Raw genomic sequence first — 26,358 nt, 5'->3', positions numbered from 1 at the left:
CGCACGACCCTTATCTCGAGACTGGAAAAATATAACAATTCCACACATTCGTTGACATTGGATCCACCGCAAAATGTCTCGTCGCGGTTTTCGACCTCAAACTCCGCCTCTGAGCGGTCCGGGACTTTTTGAGCATCCTGTAGTCGGGTCTGGGGAGCCTGCGCCGAAGCGTCGGCGTCGCGGATGCTGTGCGGAGCGAGATGCCGGCGCCGTAGTCTGCGGAGCGCGTCGGCGGACGAGACTCGCGTTTTATCTCCGCGCTCCCCCGTTGCCATGGCGACGGAGCCCGCGCCGCATCGCAACCGCCGCCACGGACCAAGTGACGTTTCGTTCTAACCCACACGCACACATACACACACAATTGCGAATCATTTTTTAGGTTAGGTGGTTCATCGTCGTACATGTATATCGTCGTCGTCGTCGTTGACGACGTCGTGTCATTGTCGGCGACTGTTATTAGTATTTGACAATCCCAATTAAACACAAAAATATTTAAATAATTCCACATATGATTAAAGAAACGTATTATGTAATAATATATAGTGTTATTTATATTTTAATTTGGTTTTACCTTTCACGTAAAATCTAGCGATTAGAAAAAAACCCACTTGAGAATAACCCCACATAAAAATGTCCAAATTTAATAATTATTACGCAAAAAGCTCCCAAATTGTAATATCAAAATTATAATTTTAAATAAAAACAGATTAATAAAAAATATTAAATATAAATTTTGATCAATACTACCTAAATTAATTTTAACACGTGTACTTAATAATCTTTATGAACAAGGCATAACTACGCAATTTAAGAATAAGCAATTTTGAGTGAAGCATGAGTGTTTGAGTATAACTCACACAAAACCGTGAAAGGGTTATTTAAATTCAGTTAATATTTTTTTTCTACTCTATGTACGTTTTATACGGATGAAAAACTATTACTATGAATTTTCTTCTCTAGGTTTTATTACCGAATAATGGGGCATTGGAAATAGCTAAGGAATTAATTTAGTTCAGCATTGGGAGCTAAATAAACGCAAGGGTTTAGCCACCATTAAGATCGGGTTATTTCGTAGTGGGAGTATGGGAGAACTCACGTTGCGTGCAAAGTTGTCCTTTATTAATTGTCAAATTATGTAACTACAATTTATTTTAAATAAGCTTTTTAGTGTGTTTTTAATTATGTTACACTTCGATGCTTAAAGAATATTATTAAAATTAAAATGTGCTGAAATTTAACTTCTCATATCTTTTTTTAGGTTACAATGTAAAAATGTTCCTAACCGATAAATTTATTTGAAGTATTTTAATGCTTTTTTTTATTTAAAAAATACTTAAATTTGGGTCAATAAGTATAGTCGACCTTTATAGTACGGTTTCCCATATTTGTGGCACATCCCATATAAAAGTCTTCGTTTTATTAAATTTTACTGCAGCGTTGATCAGTTAACTTCGTTTATACGAGGGTTGTCGATAAAGTATGAACATATTTTATACATGTATGTTTAAAATTTTAATATATACATGTAATAAAATAGTCGTTTGTATTAAAGTAATTACCAATACGCACTCAATTCAAAGTCGATCTAGATAGAATATATATAGGTATGCTAGTGTCGTTAAGATTAATATCACGGTTACCTTTGAGGCATTTAATGGCAAATATCTATATATAATTGATCGAATTTACCTGGTTATAGTATCAGAAAATAGCTAAATAAAAAATATAAAGTTAAACTCTATAACATTTGAAGTTTTAAAAAAACTTTGACCAATTCTCTCAAGGCTTAAAATTATTGAAAATATAACAAATTAATATTAATATTAAAAGCAAAGTTATTAAGCAACGCGTAATATCCTATACTTTCACGACTATAAGGGTGACGGTAACTAGACCCATGCGTTTTGATATTGGTCAATTATCTAGATATCTCAAATTGTATTTGTTGAGTTGTCTACATTATTCTGAACGCTTTTATCATTTAATGATATAATTTATATTAAAATAAATATGAAACATTATTTTGGCTAATTTATTGATTTTTATTAGCAAGATAGATTTTTATAAATAGTTACTTGCTACATTCGATACTTATTTTAGTATTTTATTTATCTCAGAACAGAAATAATACATACAGTTTATTATTGACCATCTAATCTTAATCCCGAACGCGTAAATTTAACATCACCGTTTTAAATTGTTAAACTTCGTCTCATGAAATATTTATAGAATTTTACGCCACCGAAGCCGAGCGCGTCCTTAAATTTTATTATAATCTTTTATCTATTTTCCATTTTATATCTTTTAGTCTAAAAAAGGTTCTTTATCCCAAATTGCTCCTTGCGAAAGAAGGGTTTATACCTTTTGTATGGTTTTGTTTGTTTGCGTTCCGCCAAACTCTAAATGGAAATTTTCTTCGTTGCCTTCGCGTCAATAAAACAGGAAAATCCACCACACGTGTACATATCTCATTCACAGATCGCGAATAAGCGTTCGAGTGTGACTCAAGTGCAGTGAAAAATTGTTGCCATAACAAATTGTTAAACCTTAAATAGTGATTAGTGCAAATTTAACCAATTCTACAGAAGAGCTTGGAGATAATTAAAAGTATCAAGTGTTTTGTGGGATTATTGAAGGTGAGTAATTTATATCATACGTATATTTATTTAATAAACATACATCGTATGTTGAGACGTATTAATAATGTATAGGCTTTGAATTTAGGCAAGTGTCTTGGATGTTTGATTCCCGGAACAAGCTTTCAAATTCAATTTACATTGAAAGTCGTGTTGTATGTAAATATACATACATGTGTATGTGAAAGGGTGATTTATTTACGCTTAGATTATATTGAATAAGTTATTTTATTTTTGTTACATAATACGCCTATTTATTAGGCAAAAGCATATTGTGAGAATATTCAGAGACATAAAAAATAAATATTAGAGCTAAGGAAATCTAGTATGTAGAAATATTGTATCTCTAAATTAGGTCACGATTTTTTTGGTAAATTAAATTTTAGTCCTATAAACTAATAATTAAAATACCTAACAATAAATTTTATTTTAATAATTTAATAAGTGATTATTATTTAATTATAATTCAGATCAACTATAATTTTTTTATATCACAAATAATTATTGTGATAAATAATAAAAGGCCATTCATAGTGACACTATTAATTTTAAGATGTCATATTTGTTTAAAATAAATGACAAATATCATTAATGTACAGACTTTGATTTCAGTCTGGTGTCTCACTACTTACTTAGTAGTTGTTGATTGTAGTATCGCATTTAAAAATATGCTAAACTTTAATACAATAAAGTGAATTTTAGACGGTTTTAATTAATAAAATGTAGCTAAGAAAATATATGCATAACTGTCTATAAAATTTCATAGATACTAGTGACAATGTAAAAATATTTTAATAAATTTTAAAATAAGTATATGTACTCTATATGGATCACTAAAAATAACCTTTTAATCTCGTAAGTTTTGAAATGGACCATAAGATTCCGCATGTATGTATATATATGTTTGACCTACATAGTTCAAGTTTTCAAAATTTCTCTCCTACTTCTTCGTATCATTTCACGCTTTAATTCTCTGAAAGCGTATTTTGAGCTATATCGCATGAGACGAGCATTTATTGCTTAGATACAAAAGTTCATAAATATATAGAACATTTAATATTAACTTTATTAATATGTACTTTATTTTATTGCTAATGTAACATGCACATAAAAACAATTACGTAATTTAAAAATAGAATTATAAAAAATATATGTAACATACATACAAAAATAAAATATATAATAGTACAAAAGTTAATGAAAAGAGTCACTTAAAAACTTTTAGACCAGAATAGATAGTCAGTAGGGCCTAGATTGATAACCCAGATGGCCCGGGTTCGGGTCCCTGCAGCATATGATATTTTAAAATAATATAAATAATAAATTGTATATTGCCTGTATATTATTATGACAATATGTTTTATGAAAAATAGAAATATTTTTTATAACGATAATTGATAGGGTCCATTTAAAAAAGTCTGTTTTATTTTAGCAGTTGACAGATATTTTACATAGGATTAAAACTATTTTAGTATAAATAAACTGTTTTTACTATTTAATGATACAAAATATATTCTGCAGAATTATGTTATCTTTTATGTAATACCATATTTTTATTATAAAACTAAAATTAATCATTAAGATAATTGAGACTTTTCTCACTATTTATAAGTTAAATTTTAATTAGGAAACAAATAAATGAAATATTTTCATTTTTAGATGGATGTATGAAGTATACTAAATATCATAATAAATTAATAAATAATAACAATTAAGTTTTATAGCAAAAAGTTTTTATTTATTCTTTGATAATAATATTATATATTTCTCCTTAAGATGAAATATATTTAGCCTTGATAGCGTATTTTTTCAATCCATAAAACATTTATGCGCATTATGCGGAAACAGAAAAAGCTCTCAGGGGGGCATATTTGGTGCGGCATCAATACGTTGTTCTTTTTGGACGAATAAATCGAATTTAATAATGACGTGTGAGTCAGCGCATTATCTTACGCTAAATCTAAAGGTTGTCTGTTTACAATAATAACTACCATATAATCTAGAGGCAAAAATTTGTATTTACCTGTACTGTTATCGTCAAAAAAGCAATAAAATTATATAAAATAATTTAATATGGACGATGGTACTTTTGTTTTGATGACATTGTTGGGGCCAATTTATTTGGTTATAGAGAGGTACGCTGGAAACATTGACGTAGCGACAGTGAAATGAACATAGATATTTGGCGACGAATATTTGCCCAAAATATTAACACTTTTTTATTTAAATTAAGTCGTTACCTTAATGCGTCACGACGATCGAAAACAATACATTATAATATTTTAATGCACAAAAATATATTTTATTAAAATAATATACAAAAAATAATACATATAAAGAAGCAAACAAAAAAATTATATGATACGAGCTGGAACAGCTCCTTGTAGCTGACATTAAACTGGTCAATGCGCAATGCCAGCGTTTTAAGGAGCCAGATGGCCACAGCCATTGACGAGTCGGCAAGTGCGAACGTCCGTATAATAAATGACACGTAAATACAATTCAGAAATCTTTTAAATAGTGATTTATAAATAATTAAAAAAAAAAAATCGTTTTTTATATATTTACAGTGTACTACTGGTACGTTTGTACGGTTCATTAACAATTTGTTAAAAAAATACTCCACTGCACCTTTTTTTATTATTAAATCAAAATTTAAATTTAATTTTAAAATATTAAAATAAAATACTAAGCGTAATTAAACGAGTGATTAATACTTGGGTATAAAAGTATACGTATATTATAGCAAGAGTGTGATAAAATGATATATATGTTTTAATGATTTTTTGTAAGGAACGTTGGAATATAATAAATTGCATTTTTTGTGTAGCGTATACTCAATTAAGCACTTTTTAAAGCTACTAAAGGGCAGTGACGACAACTCAGTGACTTAGAAAGTTCCCTAAAAAGTTGCGATTGCTTCCCTTATTCTTACCCGTTACGGCTAGGACGTCAGTGCTCGAGAATACAAGCGTACCAGACACAAGGATGTTTTTACCGATAGCTACAAGGAGCTGGAAAAAATATGTGTGTCACTGTTTTAATTATTTATTTATTTTTTCATTATTATTTATATAAAAGGTACCATGACGCTTTAAGAAAAATTGTCAGTTCATGATTGTCAAATTTGTAATAAAAAATAAAATATAAATAGTAATGGAATTTATTCTTGAATCTTAAAATAATATATCTACATAAATAATATCATATTTTCTCCTAAGTACTCTGAATATTTAATTGAATAAAAAAACCATAAAGAAGATTAACGTCTTGAACCTATACAACTAATTAAAATTACTGGTCGGCTGTGTTACACTTAATTTTATCGCGGGCTCCTCTTTATTGAATTTAGCATCGACCCTCTCCGTGAATGTAATTAAAGGGATTTAGAAAAACATTTGCCAGTATAAAACCCGATAAACCCACCCTTATTCAACGTTGAAGAAGCAATAGGTAGACACCGAGAATTACATGTTTAGTACATATTAAAAAAATGTGTCGGTTGTAATCGTATTAGAAAACGCATCGACACATGACTGATTTAAAATGATATTGTGCTTCAGTATTAGGTTATTTCTAGGAAAAATATAATTTTATTGTTATTATGGTTATTCATCTTTTCGATCTTGAGACAATTATAATAATAGTTTAACATCATCCTGTCGAAACCATATAGTTATATAATATTTTGCCTTAATAAAAGCCGAGGGCAATAATTCCATATGTAATGCGCCGCTTGAGTAACTTTTTTTCAAGTGATTCTAAAAACCTTCACAATACATACACACATGTATGATGTATCGATATTATTTTTAGGGTTTCGCATTCCGCACAATGGCAAAAAACGCTTTTCACGCCTCATCGGTTCGCCATTGTACTAAACTGATTTATCAGGCATCTTTCCACAAACACATAACCAACCAGTCACTCAGACCGCAAACAATAAAAACGGAAAACTTGACGAAAGACACGAATACTCATCTGGTATTCTTCGACAGGCGGACGAGTTCCGAGAAATATTTCTCAATCGATGGGGGGAGGACTGAAATTTACATTTTTTTATTTTTCTTTGCCACCACCAACACCCCCACCAAATGAATTCCATTTCATTTCGTTTTTTCATCACGTAACATGCATTAGGGATATAAATATTTATGCGCGAAAGAAGCGTTTTCGATCTGATTTTTATTAGAGAGCTAACCATGTGGTTCAAACGTATATTGATAAGATAAATCAGTTAAAAATCCAAAATTGTAACTAGAATAAGTTTGCCAGTCAATTACAAGACTAATTAATACTACCCAACTTTGACGATGAGCATATACGCTAATTTAAATGTGAAAAATACAGATATTTCAAATTTATATATAGAAAAAGCTTTCGACACGGTATGGAAAAACGGTTTAATACACAAGGTGTTCAAATTTAAGACTCCTAACTATTTGCTACTCTTAAAACATTATGTTATTTCACTAAATAATGAACACTCAATACCGCGTAAAATTCCAGTTAGAGTTCATCAGGGAAGTTTTTCTTTATATTAGTAATATTTTAAAATTAAAACCCTGCTGATATAAATATTTGAATAAGTACGTCAAATATTTCTAGAAGTAAAAAAATAAAATGATATATTGCATATTTACAAAACATACAAAAACTTTGAGCAGGGATGTAGAATATAGAATGATCTATTTGCCAATTGGGTGATGTGAAATAAATATCTAAAAAATTATCTATGTTTCATAAGATTTTTAAGTACTAAAGAAATTAGGATGTAAACTAAATAAAAATAGTGTCAAGGTTATCCAGAATCGTTTGTTCAACAGGTTTGTAGTTATTTGAATATTTCTGACTTTCAGCAAATCTTCATAGGAAAATATTATTTTGTGTTTTTTTTTTATTTCAAATATGTAACATATGCGTTTTTGCTAAAGGATAAATTTTACCACGCACCGCAAGTGCCATATAGGAATATAATAATTTATTTCACGACGAGTTTATGGTGCAATAATCTTATCCGTGGGATGAGATGAGCGTGCTCACGTATTTAACGTTCTTGTGTGATTTATTTACCATGCCAGGCACGAAGAAATCGTTTTCTGGCTTCGTGATGTAAGTTAGATTAAAAGAATAACTCATGATAACGAAAAAGGACGACTATTGTATTATAATATTAATAAGTCGTTCTCTGAATTTTACTATGGCGGAGAAGAAACATTATTATTAAATCGATCAGCATTTTTACTCTTTAAATTTAATTTATTATTTTAAAAATTCAATTTTACTTCCTTTTTGAAATCATTAAGATCCTTAAACATTCAATATTTAAAAAAAAATTGAAGCCAAAGAAGTGTGATTTTGCAGCCAAATAGCCACTAGAAAAGCCGGTAACAGTTTTTTTATAAACAAATATAAATTATTACCTATATGGAGAAATAAAATGAATGTTTTCACGCAATAAAAACCACTTCAGCAATCAGTAATTAAAGAGTCAAAGAAGCGCACGTCCTTTCCAGACAAAGAGTAGTTTTTTCGGTCGTTGTTACGGGTACTATTAGGTCACAAAATCCATTGCTTGTAAATAAACTATCTATGGTCCCACTTTAGTAACGGGTTGATCTTTTTTTATTTGTTAGAAATGGTCGTTAGTCTTAATTACATTATATAGGTAAAGGGGCTCAAAATTCATTATGTTAATATTTATTTCTTAGGTTTGATAAATCTGATTCGAAAAATTGCTTTTAATTTTTTTGCATATTCTATATTAAAAAATACAACTACACGTATTGTATTTTATTAATTTTCCACATAAAACCATTTAACGTTCTCGTCCAGAATTTATTTTTTCATCTAATGGACAAAGCGTAGCTTCACAAACGTGTCAGTTTGTACAGTCCCATAAAAAATAAATCACACGTGCGACAAAGGTATGACGGCGGTTTTGATTATGAAACATTTTTTGATATTTTTCACGTTATATATATACTCTTGAATTTTTTGCGTAGAAGCAATCCATAAACACGAAAAAAAATCGTTAAACTACGATCGGGCCATTTACTCCACAACGTAAATTCTTACGACGTCATTGAAACGTATCAGTGATTGTAGATGGGTTTGCATAAAAAAATAAAAATACCATGGAGTACTGCTTTATAACTATATATAATTTTTTATGAACGCGTCTTAAGCTATATAATGTTCTCGGATATAAAACATATATCTACTCGTTGTCGTTCGGCAATAAAAAGCTTTTATCCACGTGAAAAATAAACTTTATAAGATGAAATATTGTGCAAAGTTTTATCACTGGAATTTAGGATGTTATGCTGTGTGGGTTTTTATTTCGATGATGGAAAACTGTTTCGTTTGTGTGTTAAAAAAGATAAATTAAAAATACATATTGCAGTGTTATATAAACGAGGGAAAGAAAAAAATATATTCGGATAACGTATATTGGGGAGTTGTCCTATAGTTTGCTTTTGCATGCGGTACTTCAAATATTAATTAAAAACGCAAGCGGCCAGGTAGAAATTACTGGCATATAAAAAAATCTATTAGCGATAAATATATTTGTACTTGATTTTTTTATCGATTTAGAATTTGTCTTGCGATACGAGCAATTGAGAAGCTCGAGGGCACTGTGTAATTTGTGTTTTTTATTAGTGCGCCCTACGCTTGATCATGCTTCTCTGATCTGGTTGCTAAATTATGTATGTTCAGAATGTCTGGTAAAAGATTTTCAGGTAGATACACGAGAGAATATAAATATTATCAATTTTTATTTTCCACGAAATTACTGCAAGACATGTTGGAATATGATTCCCTCAGGTCGCATCAATTGGTATACTTTAAAAAGCACGTTTTTTAGCTGCTGGTAGGGAATATACACAATCTGGGGATTCTAAAAGAACTTAGTTTTTGTGTGCCAACTAATTAATTAATAATAAATTAATTTTTAGCAAATATTTGGATTATGAATTGCGTAGCTTGAATTAGTATTTTTTCCAAATACACTTGTCGACACGACTCGATCGAATCATATCCAAACATACCTTGTAGGAGATAAGTATGAAATTAAAATGGAAACTAATAATATTTTCTCATGTATTGGTGAGATTTTTTTTATATACTAGTTAAATAATTTGGGCTACCGGACCATTAAAGTATACTTAAGAGTTCTGTGCAATAAATCATTACACAAGATACACAGTGCCACCGAGCTTTTAAATTATTGCATATGTTTTACGTGCGCTAATAGAATCCATTTATGAGATAAAGCGCGTTGTTATCCATTTTATAACCAAAATTAAGTAGCGTTCTCTAGGATAGGTCATGAAATTACAATTTTTCATACTTAATGCAAAATATAAATAGTGATCCCGCACATTGATTTTGAACATCAAGTTTTGTGAAACCTATCATATATTTTATTTTAATGACTACTTTGAAGTCATTGGCGAAAAATTAAAATTATAAATAACTTTAATGGGCTAACTTAATAAATAGAAAAAAATATAAATGGGCGAGGTTAAAACCGTGAGGAATTCCTAATGTGTCAATGTATTTATTTATTTATTTTAATAAATCTTTCGTTGTAACCAGACATGCATAAGCCCAATGCGTTACAACGGGGTAAATTTGTACCAACTGAGTAAATTAATCGATATAATTAATACCTACAAGTAAGTATTAACCGTTAGACTGAAAGTCTGGAAATCGGTGACATCAATATTTATAATTATAAATTATTAGGTGTTATATAATTTATAACCAATAGATGCTACTACAGCTAGGCATTTTTAAAAATAAAAATTCGTGTGCCAAAAATAATATGTATTATTAATTCATGATTTCTATTGATTGCATTCGTCTCAAATAAGTAATAAATATGGAAGGTATGTAAATTAACGCCATTTGTCTTTGTTTAATACTATAAAGTTGTAACAAATATGATACTAATAATCAGATTTTATTTGTTTGTTCCTAGCAAGTAAGACAAAAAGAAAGCCATTGATTTTCTAGACATATAATTAATAGTTATTTAATGTTTGCATCCATTACTAAAAGATTAGTCACAACCATTACATTACATTATCAAAATCTTTCTTTAAGTCTTAACTCAAGTACCACTACTGATACATATATGCACATACAAGTCAAGAAATACAATGGAGAAATATAATACGCAGTACTTCGGCATATTAGAATTTCGCAAATAGCATTTATGTTCCGTCGCAGATATGTTAGCGAGTTTTTCTCGCTTCTTTCGCTAAATATCAGTCGCTGTGTCATTTAGAAGGAGAGTAATGCCTAAAAGTAAAGAACGGAGAAAAATAAAAGCTAAATGGGATGAGAAATACGTAACAATGTCTAGCGACGAAACAACCCCGGACGGCATAACAATCGAATTTACGCTCTTTCTCACTCTGTATGGGATTATTTACGCTAAATTCGTCCTAATTGTCATTGTAATTTATTTTGGAAATGGTAAAAAAATGCCTCCAAATTGCTAAATTATTGTGTGTAGCAGAAAACGCCCAAGAGCTTTCTCTACCCGTAGACGCGGGATTATCATAAAAAAATCGTTTCGTTATGGTATTATTCGTCGGCGAATGATTTCGTTAAAATTGGAAATATACGAAATGAAACTCGTCTTAATGAGATACGTAGTATATTAATTAAGCTGATCGAATAGCTTATATAATATAATTATATTGAAATATTATAATTTAATTAAAAAAAATATAATTAAATATAATATAATAGACATATATTTAAATCTATAGTTTTCAGTCCAAAATACTTTACAAATCATATTTAAGTACTTCAGGATTCTAACCCTGAGGAGTGTAACTTTGCAGCTAGTAAGACGCAGGTAGAAACTTAAAAAAAAAATATTAGAATATATTAAATATTGCGACAGACTATGATAGGCGAGATCGTTAATATCCGAGCAGTAGTAGAAAAGCTGGCGGAGGGATGACAGTGACAGTTGATCCCACTCTGAGAGGAGTTCCTCTCAGTAACATATGTGCGAATCAAACTTTTTGATCAAGCTATCTACATTTTAGCGTTTAAAAGTACTTCATTAACTATGCATTAATATTTTTTTATATATTTAAGTATTTATTAAAAACATTAAGATGGTCTATGTGCTTAAAAAAAGCAAAAATGATAAAAAAATTTTGATGTAAATATATTTTTTCATCACATATCAATATCCAGTATGGCATTTGAAATGCTTTTTCACAGAATTTAAAAGACGTTCATTGAAACCCTACAAAATGTGTTTAATTTATATAATAAGTAATTTAAGAAACACATATATATACATATTTAAGTATGTTATTGTAATTTTTTTATGTTTATCTCTTATTTTTTTGAGATAATACGCATTATTCAAAGTTTGTCATTTTTTTTTATAAAATTTTACTTTAATGGAAATTAGATATAATGCTAAACAATTATTTTTGCTATACGAATTTAATGTGATAACGTGCTAAGAATTTATTGCCACTTTGCTTCAAAGAAAGGCAGAGTTCTTAATAGTTCTTAATATCCATAAGCAAGAAAGCTATTAAAAATAAGGATTGACAGCATAAAAACTCATGCAATGAACCAATTTATCTTATTTTATAAAATAGTTTTGCATTAATAGCAGGAAATTTTACAAGCTCAAGATTTGGTAATAGTTACCGTATACAATTTATAAAGTTAATAAATTTAATAAGCTAATTAAATAATAACTAAAATTATGATAAATAATTAATCATGTAGGTAGTTCGTAATAAATGACTTTGAACTAACAAGAACATCCCAGTTACTTTAGATACCGTCAAAACCCTTTAACATTATCTTACTGAAGCTGCTTTTCAACGCCAGCGTAATTTGTCTTAATCATTTTTCAGAAAAAACTACAAGGCGAATAAATTTTCATATAATATAAGTATATATCTAGTGCTTAGTCGCTATATTTTATTACAATTTCCTGAAAGTGTAGCGTAGCGTTTAGCCTAGATTGCCACCTCGGGTATTTTCTTATATGCTGTACTATGTCTACACATATATCAGGTTACAAAACAAACCATAGTACTTTAAAAAAGTAAGTGGTAATATGATACATAAATAGCAAATAATGCGTTCTTAACGATACATCTATATTTTAGATTTAAATTCAAAATATAGGAAATAAACTTTATTTTAATGTATATATATGAAAGTTCATGCTTGATATAAAAAGTAAATAAACAATAAAATATTTGTTTTGAGAATCTAATGAATGGTCTAAAATAATCTAAGAGCTTAAGAGTATTTACCAATAGAGGAGAAATTTAAATTTAGTTCTAAGTAACGGCTTGAGCTATTTTAAATGCTTTTAAACTAACTCAACCAGTAAATATCAATAAAAATATTCATTGCAGTGTACCTTTTCATCTTATTTATACTTTATATAGCACACAATTACACAATGTATAATTATAATCAATAAATAAATACAAAAACTATAGTTTAAAAATCAGAACTAATTAAAAATAATTAGCGTCCGGTACCCGCACACTTGCTAGCTGCGGTACCTTACGACAGTAAGACCCGACAGCTAGTTAAAATAAAATGCTTAACAACCTAGTGATATTAGAGGCATTTTATCTCAACCAAACTAGTGGGTGTATATTACTTAACAAGTTAAGATATATTGTAATTATATTATAATTATACTTTCATTAAAATATACTGGATTAAAAGTGTGGCTATCTCTGGTGTAAAAGTTTTTGTATTTATAACAAACCCCAAGCAAACCTCAACAAACACATTTATTAACCTTATATACATACGAAATAAATTGAAGTTTGCGTAATGCTGATGGAAAATATGGACGAAATGCTAACAATCGACCCTTAGTCATCAATTAAAACTTTTCTTAAAGAATTTAATTGGAAAGTGGGTATATTTGATGTAAATTTATACCAAAAAGTCTACATCTATCCATCAGGCAATAAGCTCTCAAATTATGTACCGCGAATATATATGAAAATTTACGCGGCCAAGCGAAATTACAAATTTTAATTAAAACCTGTAAACAAGCTCGGAACGAATGCTCGACAATCAATTAAGTATTGACTCAACGTAAAATTTGTTGGGAGGCAAAGGGTTGAATTTTAATTCAAATCGATGTATTTCCAGGAATAAGTTACAAAATGGGGGCTACATTAAAACAACGGAACACTTCTTCGAATTAAAATTATTATTTTTATTGTAATTAATTAAAATCAATTTAAAAATATTCTGAATCAAGAAAAAATGAAGTAAGTAGCAAAAATATATGGAGCTAGTTTTATTAAACCAATTGACATATTTAAGTACTAAAAATCTGTAAGGAAACAAATTATTTGAGGGCTATATTTATAAAAAATAGATGGTCTAATTATTACAAATAACGTTATTTGTCAGAATAATATGGGAAATCATCACAAAAAATATAGACATATATTTGTTTGTTTTGGCAAATAATTTTTGTATATCGAGTAAAAAATAATATTTTTTCGTATTAGTTGCGCATGAAAAATATGATGTATATTGTTTTTATTTAGCTAACCGATCCTCACCGATGCAATAGCTGACTGTCAATAGTCTGTTGTCAGTTGCCAATAATAATAATAAGTCAGTTAGCCGTGCTGGTAATATTATGTATAAGTTATTTCAATAACTTATACATAAAATAATACTATATTTTCTTGTGTTTTTAATTTAAAATAGAGATTTTACTTCAAATGAAAGTAAAAAAAACTATGAAGAATAAATAATACGTAAGTTTTGTAAAATCCCAGACTTAAATTGCACATACATTTTTATAATAAAAACTATTTGATCGATCGATTTGATATTTGACAGCTGTTTATGACAGATGTACTAATACAAAGCAAACAGATATAATATCTAAACATAAAATCGCAAACTCTTCTATCGTCTCGGATATAATAAATATTGCATGGACAAATATAATAAAAAAAAAGAAATGACGATTTATTAAACAAACCATTTTATACAGTATTGAAAGCCCTAAGCTATATACGTAATGTTCAATTAGAGTGATTGTTATTATAAATTATAGGAGCTTGTAAATGCATTATTCATGGTAGCGTGTATTTCATGTCTATTGTTTAATCGGAAAGGAACATCTCCGGGGTACAGAATATCTGGACCAATATGAGATTTAATATGCATGCAGTACCACCGAGGCCTAATCTGACGCTTGAATTAGATTCAAAGGTCAGCAGTTACCACGAAATTAGTGAATAGACTATAACAATGGAGAGATTAAACGTTGCCGCGGCGCCTGTGTGGTGTTAAAGGTCCAGTGAATTTCACACTTAGGGTCAGAGCCGGATTGGGGTTTTACAGTCGTCCGCACCCAGGCGTACTATCGTGAATTTTAGAAAAGTCTTTTGATATCACGATAATTTTTGCACCTCGCTCTTCTGCTAGAATAATTCTGTAAATTAACAGAATAAACTAACCTTTTTATTTTTTTTATTTAAATGTGTTATACAGGATAATATTAATTACAAGATTTGATACAAAAACGGCTTTTGAAAAAACGATTTTAAAATTGTAGTATTTCCAGAAACCACATCAAATAAAAATATTTTATTTTGATGTATTTAAAATTATGTGATAGAGATATGATATAAATTGATGTCTTAAAAATTTATAATTTAGATTATTAGTTTTACAGAAACCATATTTATTCCTTTTATTTGGAAATCAATATTTGGATTTCATACAAAGAATTGGATACATATTTTTATATTTTTAGAATTTTTAAAACTAGTAATCCACTTTTGCTGTTGAAATATTTTGTGAATTTTCAAATTAAAGAAAGTTGCTCAAAGATTTGAAATTTCTTTGCAAATTTAAAATGTTTAACTTTAGCCTTAAATTTGTGAAGCTCAGTAGCTTATTGTATTAAATATGCTTATATGGAATGCGATTTCTAATCACAATATTTCTTTAACGCCTTGCATACCATGTGAATATATATATCGAATTCCAGAGGCTCAAAACTTGGGTAAAATAATTACATCAGGTTCAATAATGCATTTAAATTTTTTTTGTAAAACTTAAGATTCAAAGTAAATTAGAACTTGGAAATTGAACCAGTTGGATAGACCAGTGTTATAGTTGGTTACTTATATCCAAAATATCGCAATCTCATAAAAATATATTTTTTTAAATTTGTTTCGTGACTGTGGGATTGGAATTTTTATGAATTCTTATGGATCGTCACAAATTAGGTTTTGAATAATTTTTCGTATTTGACGAATAAATATTTTTAGAAATAATTTAAATTGTGCTAGGCTTTACATAATAGGTGAAAGAATATTTCTAATAATGAGTTATTTCAGCTTAAAGATAATTTAAGTAATATAGTTAAAATTTGTCAAGCATTTCGTAATGAGCAACATTTTATTTGAAGTGTGCACTTAAACGATTTGAGCAATACAATAATAAAAATGGATATTAAATAAATATATTTTTATAGAATAAAAAATATTATATTGAGCAATTTTTTTATTTGTGAGTTTTAACATAAAAAAAATAGCATTTGAAAACTATTTTTAGTACTAAAAGCAATATTTTTTTTATTTATTGAACTAATAAGATTATAAATGAGATAAATCATATTGTATACTATTTCTTATTAGCTTAGGTTTGGGTTTGAACAGCAATTGCATGTTTCGCAACGGTTATAGCGACGTTATTTTTAAAATAGTATGAATATAATTTATTGCTCATTTAAAAAAAATCATGCAAAAATCATTTGTTTATGCGCAAATTAAAAATATTTAATTAACATACGTGTAGATATATTTATTTAATGCTATTTTTAATATTGTAATGCACAAACAATTCTTTTTATGGAGTAAAGTATATATTTTGATGCAGATAATTCTCATCTCTTAACACAACTTCTTGTTAAATCAAACCCTTAGATTAGGTGAGTGAAGAAATACGTTACATACAATTAAGTCTGCAATTGCATTAAAACAATCCAATTGTTTTTTAAATTGATAATAAAAATCAAAGGAAAAAAGTTTATAAAGTGAATGCTTTAATGATGGGAAAATGTGAAAAAACTTTTCTTTACTTTTTTATGCATAATAATCATCTAAAACCGTTTCTTTTAACTTAGAAAAATTAAAAATATATCCCTTCAAAAACCAATAAACCCTGCTAACTACAAGGAGGCCCAAAAATAATTTTATAAAACTGCAAATGAATGTTTATTAAATGACATTAGATAAAATTGTGATTTTAAAATTTCTGTGACTAATTTTTTTTTTTTTTAAATTTTATTAAGTGTGATTAAAGTATTATATTTTAGAAGTTATATTTAATATTGCTTAAAGCATCTAAAATTCCTTTAGATGTGTTATTAATTTATTAAACAATACAATTTAGACGATATGAAAAAGGGTCTATCAGAATATTTAGCATAAATTTTTAAGATTTTATGCTAATGGAATTTAAAAAAATAATGAGAGATTGGACAAGGTTATATTTTAGGTAAAAAATAATATTTTAAGTTATTAATGTGATTTTTTTGATTCAATAAAAATCCGACATTTATTTTGTGATTATCTAATCATTTTTATTTAGCATTACTGCATTTAAATATAACCATTTTAATCATTATTCATTTTTTAGTCTACCTGTAGATTTTATATTTAAGTGTAAATAAGCTTAAATAGATGTAATTTATATCTTAAATATCTCAAAATATTTATTCTAAAAAGGAACTGAAGCATAACTCTAAAAATAAATATTATAAATAAAGACAATTTTTGATACACGTGTATCGCAAACTCAAAAAGATTATGTTACACAATTAAAATATTGTTTTGAGAAACTCAGGCGAAGTTTCGTTTTGTAACTCACGCGATACGTGAACAATCTGACATTTCCGCGAAAGAGATAGTCGAGTTTGTGTTATATGTAATAAATGTATATATAATGATACAGAGGATAAACGTTGTATTATGTATTCGGTGCTGAAAATGACATGTCTAGATTTTTATCAACCATCACGCAAAACGCTGCGTGAATGTATTTTATTACATTACAAAAAATATGGTTTGTAATTTTTTTGTAAAAAAACATTTTTAAAATTACCATATATAACTTTTATCGTACAAATAATTTTCATTATAAAATTAACAAAGCAACAGATTAATAATATAAGCAATGCTTTATTTGAGTAAAAAATTCAGATGATTTTATATTTTTTATCAATTTTTGATTACGCATAATTTTCATATGACACGTATCGTTCGTGGTGCTTTTCCTGCATATCTAATATAATATGTATGTTATATAACTGAACGAGTTTACGTAACGTTATCCTTGAATGGCAATTCGCGCGGAGAAGAGCTTTCGATATCGAGTGGAGCATAAAAGTGCCCGAGGGTTGTACATTTAGATATTTTTTTTGGGTCACCCAGTATTGAAACAGAAGGCCGCCGAAATTGCAACACGACCTGGTTTAGTGAAAAAGTTTTAGCCTGGAAATTACGAATCGCAACGAGGCTCGCATGTGTAATTTTCTCGCAGGGTTAAAAAGCGCAGAATTAGCTTTTTTCACCCTAGGGTGTGTATATGGACCAATAACTTGTTCGAAACTGTAGTCGCAGTCGTTTTCGGACCTTCGGAAACGGACCTTGTTTGTCGAAGTTTATGGACATCGGCCACTCAATCCATGGGATTTCATATATAATTTAGGCATAGTTTTATTTTTTTAACACTGAAAAGAAATCTTTTAAAACGTGTTAAGAAATCAGTTGTGTTTTATGACAATGAGCAAGTAATAAAGAGTATATTAAGAGTATAATATAGTGCTTATAGCAATTGTGTAAGTTTATTTAAATAGGTTAAATAATGGTTTTATAATTTTATATATTTTATTTAAGGTGATATAGATTCGCATTTTAAAATATAATATAATTAACAAATTTAATACTTTTAATAAACAAAAACATTATATCGCATTTATTTAGAATATATTATATTTTTAAAGCCTTAGGGATTGCAATAATACCGGTATTACCTAAGAAAAAATAAGTAGTATATCGATATTTAAAATTGATTTTTTTATTTTTAGAAAAATAAATATACTATATATACATAAAAATAAAAAATGCATTTATTAATAGTTTTACTTTTTTAAAAGTAAACAGCTGCTCTTAAACTTATCAGGATAAAAATATCACCTTCTGATAAGAAAAAATTGTTTATAAGATTACAGTATTTTGAGTTGTTATATGGAGAGAGGATGGAATACGATTGTTTTGCGTTTGATCTCTGCAAGTCTTACGTTATTAAAATGTGTAACAATCTGTTATTACATTTAAGAATCACGATCTCCATTACGCTTTCACGATGACGTGTCATTCATAGCATAGAAAGCAGAAAGAGAGATAAAGCCAAGCGCGAGAACGTGACGCGTCGTGCTCGTCTCGAATATACTACACAATCATGATCCCTTTGGGAATTATGGATGTTTGTCGTATTAACAACAATGATAAGGGTCGCCGTTTCTCCTTTTGTTCCCGCGGGATAGATTAGGATACACGCCGTAGCTTACCAGCCATCCGCAGATTAGAGACTGTGTCGCCCAATTCGCAACTATGCAAAGTTAAACAAACTGAATATTAATTAATTTGTCCTAACCAGTTAATTTTATTGTTTAAATCTCCTAAAAATAAACGAGAACGATACATGTTGCTTTGCATAGTTAATTTTGAACAGGACGCTAAATGTCCTTTGAGAGTCGGAGCCCTATTTATATTCTTATATACTATTATCAATTTACTTGTATTATTTGCAACTTGATTTTTATAGGCACATTTTTGCCACTACGACCTTGCTCAACAGGTCATTCCTCCCGAGCAATATTGGCGATTTTATTTGAGCATTGCTAGAAATTGATTTTATATTTTTTATTATATATATCAAATTTGATTAATAAATATATATAGATAATATAGAATTTTTTGTCTCTGTAAAATGAGATACATTTCTGGGATGTTAAGAACAAATCCATCATTCAAGTAAAATATTGTGTAACAGTGTCTCGTTTGTAAAACGTTGATCATCATAATCATGTGTTTTTATTGAACTCTATAGATTATTTTTATGTGAGTATCGTTGGCTTTCTAAAAAAGTTTTATGGTAATATTCAGTATTAATATCTAAAAAATAATTAAAATTATTTGTAAAATCAAATTAATAAAATGCAGTTTAGCTCTAGCAAAAAACAATCAATTTTATGGCCTTATGTATTATATTTGGACTTATTTCAATTAAAATAAAGTGAAAGTCTTTAATTATATTTAATTTAATTTTATATTAAAACATTGACTATTATGACTGGAAAACCTGTTTTAATTGCCTTAGAAATATAGAAATAAAGGACATGATAAATTTATTATTTAAAAATCATAGAGACCTTAGGGATGTTTTTTTTATTGGCCCTTTATTTTAATTTTATATACACAAGTGCATATGCATTTATAAACTAGCGGTTTTTAAAATTATGAAATTCACATTTATCTATTTACACTTAATACACAGCCATATTAACGAGTACTTAGTCTTAAGCGAATGGTAAGCTAACATAAAATAATTGGGGCAAATATTTAGCAAGGTAAGATATTAAAACAAATAAAAAAGAGACAATTATATTTATGAAATGTAGACAAGATTTTGTCATTACCATTGTAAAATTAATAGCGTAGTAGCATATGATGTAAATTGACAACTTACACTTTTTTTTATTATATTACTAAATATTTGTATATTGTTTAGCTATGTGTCATTCATGAGTGTTTTTTTAAATTAAAAAACGGGTTGCTATATTGAAACTTTATTGAAAGAAATAATGTTTTTTTATTTTTATTAGTTAGCATGTATGACTAAGATTTAAGAAAAATATTTTTTTATTTTTTAAGATAAGCCAGCAAGAAATGCAGCATAAATTAAACCATCAATAATTTCGGTCAACCTAACATAATTTAATAGTGTACTTTTATTTACCGAACCAAGGCAAATTTAATATAAGGGCGATCGAAGTTGTTTTAGTATTAAATTTCGCATTTGTTGTTTTTCGCAACACTGAAATGGGATGCAACGTAAACAGCCGCCATTTTGATCTGAACGAAACGAGTGTTTGTGGAAATGTTTCATCTATATATAAATATATATTATAAAATTGTTTGGGTAACATAATTTTGTATTACTCAACATAATTTAAATAACTTATTAACGTATTTAATTATATGTTGGGTTCAAGATAAATAGACGATAATAAACATAGTTTAATATTTGTTCATGATAAGCACAAATTTAACCCAAAAGTTTTGGTGCGGTTTTGAAAAGTATTCTATAGTATTATGTATAACTGAACACTCGAAAAGTTTTTTATATATTTCACTTAACAATTATTACGCATCGAACCTATCATTGTTTCAGTTAAATTATAAATGCTATAACTCATTGCGACATTGTTTAAACTATAAATTATTAGCAGATTACAGCGCAATAGTTATACACAAAATATAATATATTTTGTGTTATTACTATAGCACTATCTTAAGATATAGTAACAACACAAAACATGATATATTAGATGGAAAGTTTCGACGATGAAGAATATGTAATTTTCAACGTGAGCAAGAAACTATAAAATATTGTTAGCATACATTAAAGCTTTTACTGCTTTAAGTCTGCACTGTGTAATTAGTTTAAGTTTTGCATTAAAAAGTTCAGAGGTTTTCATGTAGCTACAAAAATACAATTTATATTCAAGCATTAATAATATTGAAAGAGAACTTATCAAATATAAATTTAAAGATAAATTACTTATTTCCGTTTTTTTGAATATCAAGTGTCAATTAAACTCATGGGCTTAATTATTATCATTCTCCCTTCTTGTGTATGTTAATATCATGTATGGTATTACTTTGACTCGTGATTCAATGTCAGTAATTATTTGATCGATTTCGATGTCACTAATAGTTTGTGTCTGGAAACAATAGAGCTTTGAATTCCCCTGAATCTATTGTTGTCTGAATGACATATTTTTGGAGTAAAATCGGGTTTAATTAAACCATTTCTCTAAATGTATATTACATCAAATAATTACATTACATTTTATGCGGCCTACAAATTGTTAATATAAAAATCTTTGAAAAGTGCAATAAATAGTTAGTTACATTAATTTTTATGACAAAGCAAGAATAAACTTTTTTTAACATTTTTTTTCTGAAAATTAAATTCTATAATAATTTGGAAAACCCATTCTTTGCAAGAGCGAATTAAACGCAAAACACTCGTGCTACTGATCTTGATCTCAAATTCCTTCTAATGTCAACTATAAGGTCGCCAACTATACTACCAATTTCAGCAGGAGAATCTTAATTATAACCACAAATGTTTTGTTTTATATATATATTTTTTATTAATATTGAATTAAGCTAATAATTAATTATAAATATGTTAATGATTAAAAGCCAGTAACATGTACATATTATGTATAATTAGTATGTCTGTAAAATTATTTATATTATTTAAATAAACGTATTAAAAAAAACCAGGATAATTAACGTACTGGCCAATTGATCTAATAAAAAACCTGGTTTCTTAGACTAAATATACCAGAGCTAAATCATGATCTGATCTTTCATCTGACATTTCATGAATATTTGTCACAATAGACAGTAGTATAAGGAAACAAAATACCACAACGTTGTATTAAGTTGGCAAAACTAAGTTAATAATTAGAAAATGCCATTTAGTATTCAAATAAAAGTATACAAGAATCAGCATGTAAAGCGTGTCATATTTTAGAAACCTAAATATATTTAAGCAGCTTAAAATAAATAAGTATGAAACTATACCCTTAACGATTCTCTTCCCCAAACAGAATTAATAACGAAAAATGTGACAGAGACGATATAGAAAAATCTTAAGCTTTCGGCGATAACTTAAAACACTTAAATCATTTCATAAGAAAAAACAATTATCAAAATAGATATTAATAAAATTAACTAAAAATATGACTTAATAATCAGGAAAGTGAAAGTCATCAGATTATGACCAATTCAGTAATAATTTTATTTTTAAATATGTTTATTTAAATAATATTAATAATTTTACAGACATACTAATTATATATGAAAACCATAATTTTACAGACATACTAATTATATATGAAATTCCATAAAAAAACAAAACGTTTGTAGTTATAATTTAAGAGAAAAAAAATTCAAAACCCATTGCAATTTAATCAAATAAAAAAATAAAATACGGGAAACAAAAAAAAACTTTTTCAATTGCAGAGATTTAGTATTTTGACAATGCTTTCTAAATTTATTTTTAATTTTAATTAATTAAATAATCGATGGAGTAAGTTCAATTTAATTATGAAAATTATTATGCTTGTTAAATACATCATAGATATTTTTAGTGTCCGTTGGGGAATAGCTAACCTAACCTAACCATTATGGTACTTGACAATACTCTTAAAACCCTTCCAATCAGCATTAATATAATCAAAGACAATTTTATAGATAACCTCAGCCTCACCCTTCAGTGTAAAAAAACACAAGAAGGTGGTCCGAGGACAGAGCCTAGATGCATTGCATATTTGAGATCTGAGGTAATAAGATTAAACTACTTCTAATGAAATTAACCTAAATCTAATGAAAGCTTGCACAAAATTTAATTTTGAAACCAGGAAAATAACATAATGATATTGCTTCCTACAGGCCGATAAGTACATAACCAGTTATTCGAAAAATATTAGAAACATGAGAAAGATATAACCGATAATAGAGGAACTTAGTTTCTTTTACAAAATCGTCAATCTGGCTTTAGAAATAAACACTCTGCAATAGAGCAAGTGCACAGGTTGGCAAAAATGATCAATAAAGACTGAAAATAAAAAAATCTGCTTTTTCGTATTTATGCAATATTTTTAAAAGAAATATAAAGCGTAGTTTATTTTATAAGAAATGTTGATGAGTCATACTTTTTCAATGATATTTTGATTTTTTTTATCAGATGCCAGGGATATCAACGATTTTGAGTCGCCGCTGAGTGGACGGCAAACTATGTCCTCAGGCCCGACGCCAGGGCTTTCGCCCTTGGCTTGTCGCCTAGACCGCCATTTATTAAAGTCCGTTCTTGGCTTGTTGGGCTTTGTAACCAAAGACCTCCAGATGGCCTGATGACAAGGTTTTATATTTTTCTTTCCAAATGGGCTCACATTTTACCCCATTAGCGATTTTAAACCTATATAGCTGTATTTACGCAAAAAGGCATTTTAATGGCAGCCAAGAGTATAACTAATCAACTATTTCATCTCAAGAATGACGACACGACGCAGCCCTAAATGCGCGTTGCCAAGGGTCTGCACCCCCAGATACTTTGCCTCACCAGTGGTGGCATAATCAGTGTATTTCTGTTACATATACATACATGTAAATATCTATTTCTTGAATTAATAACATATAAAAAGGCATCTATCGTATCTCCACTAACAAATCCTTAAGATCTTAAAAAGTGTTATTCTGATTTTAACTTAAAATATTCATGTTTAATTAAACATATGTATAAGGCTTTATAGTCTAACAATGCAGCAAATAAAAATATAATATAAAGATAAAATCGGTCATTTTAAATCTAGAAAAATTTCTGGATGCCAACAGTTATGGGAGCCCATTTACCATTTTGGTGTTTAGGAACCATAGAAAGCCGTATTCTTTCTCGGCGGTTTTCGGGTTTTTACAAGGAAATGGAAACATGCGCCTAAGAAACCAAATCCCCGGGGCTCGTGTGTGTGTATGTATGTGTGTTATACGAAACGAGGATGCGGTGAATTTCTTGCGCGATCTGAATACCAAAACGGGACAGATTCGTGCTAGAGAGTAAGTGCCTTGTGTAAAAATTTCGAAGGGCTGCGGAAGTTTATCGATGGGCTTAATATCCCCGAGCTGGAGGTAGAGAGTCAGACGTACCTGAAAGAAGAAAGTCTGACAGATTTTTCAATTACGAGCCCATCGTTTACAAGCTCACAAGTTAATTCGAGAGGAAAGTGGACGGCGGGGGATTTATGTACCTATCGCTTGCTTGCTTGCCTTTGATCAAAAAAGGTTTTGACATTAAATAAAGCTAACAATATTAAGCAATAGGCGCAAAAGCGATACCCGTTCGATAATTTGGGAATTGGAGTCAAAGTAAATTTATTAAATTTAACGAAATGCGTAGTGCAAGGCATATAATCTATATGAGCGGATCATAACTCAACTCTGAAATTGAATTATCGCAATGAGCCGATGAGGTAGCTTTAACCGCATTATAAATGTTGCCATCTAGTTTAATTCACAGGTATATTATAGTGTCCAACTTTACCGAGTGGTTCAAATAAATTAATAATATTTTTCATGCTAAAAAAAACATTAAAATCATTTCTTATGATGAAATATAAATTAGGAAAATCATATTTTGAGCACACATGTGTGTAAGGACAATAATATATATGCATGCGATAAGGACAATATTATATATGCTTTGGTTAATTTACCACAACGTAGATTATATATGAAAGGTATAAGAGTCAAAATGTTTTTCGTTTTTTGCCCGTCACGAGTCCCTAAATTGCGTCCATTATCATTCTCGTCACTTTTCGCCTGAATTAACGCTTCGTCCGCTATTTGTTAGCCAGTTTTTCAACAGTCAAAGCAAATTTCTAACAGCATCGATACACTAATGTTTTGAGAACACAAAAATATATCAAAAGCGACAAGTTTATATAAGGATTAGTCTATTACTTAATATTTAAACCACGATATTTTACAAGTCACGTAATACCATTTAATAATAAAAGTTCCTATAATTCATCATAAACCGCTATGAATTACTTAGGGTGGTAATAAAACTTACCGTGGTTTTATATGTATTACATTACAAATGGACGGTTTACTACGAGAATTTGCTATATGCATATGTATTTACATACTTGTACTACATACCCTGTTTAATGTTATAGAAGAAAAGCAATTTTGCCATGCACTCCATTTAATAATTTAATACATGTTTTTTACACCTCATTTATGTGAATACTAGAGTTTTTCCTCATCTCGTATCACGCTCTATAATTCCTTTAAATTAACTGAAATAAAATGGAGCACAACTCATATTTTTATATATGAAAATAAAGAATGTATATAGACTCATAAAACGACAAAATAAAAATCTGGTGTATGAAATCGGATATATAATAAACCAGGCGTTCAAATTTAGAAGCGCTGCAAAGGCGAGAGGTAATGCTTTATGTCGTTAAACTATTTTTAGTACACCATATATGTCTGATTTAATATATTTAGACAATTCTGTATACAACGTATGTAATCTATTTTCAATTGAGCATATGAAATATGGTATGAGCATGCCCATATTTATTTTGTTTCATTTTATAATATTAAAACATACTGATTTGCCTTAAAAAAATTTAATATGCTGCAGATCTACTTTTGATTTTAGAATTTAAAATTAAAAAATACTTTAAAAACCAGCGTTGGTTTCTGATTAAAATTTCACTTTTTATGAATATCATAATTTAATAATTGATTAATTATTTATATAAATATAATATAATAAAGCTCTA

General features: G+C 28.5%; 1 protein-coding gene across 1 annotated transcript in view; it reads left to right on the top strand.

Moving 5' to 3' along the window:
* Window positions 1–229: 229 nt before the first annotated feature.
* LOC148229258 (uncharacterized) overlaps window positions 230–26,358 on the top strand; it is a 309,266-nt gene continuing 283,137 nt past the window's right edge. The window contains exons 1-2 of the mRNA XM_088196483.1: window positions 230–319; window positions 2,479–2,636. The gene's annotated coding sequence lies outside the window, so the exon portion shown is untranslated. The remainder of the gene's footprint in view (window positions 320–2,478; window positions 2,637–26,358) is intronic.

Source organism: Plectrocnemia conspersa, unplaced genomic scaffold (assembly GCF_051122295.1).
Source record: "Plectrocnemia conspersa isolate PC_06_02 unplaced genomic scaffold, ASM5112229v1 ptg000011l, whole genome shotgun sequence".
NCBI lineage: Eukaryota > Metazoa > Arthropoda > Insecta > Trichoptera > Polycentropodidae > Plectrocnemia > Plectrocnemia conspersa.
The sequence above is the reverse complement of the archived record's forward strand: the minus strand, read 5'-3'. Positions and strand labels throughout refer to the sequence as shown.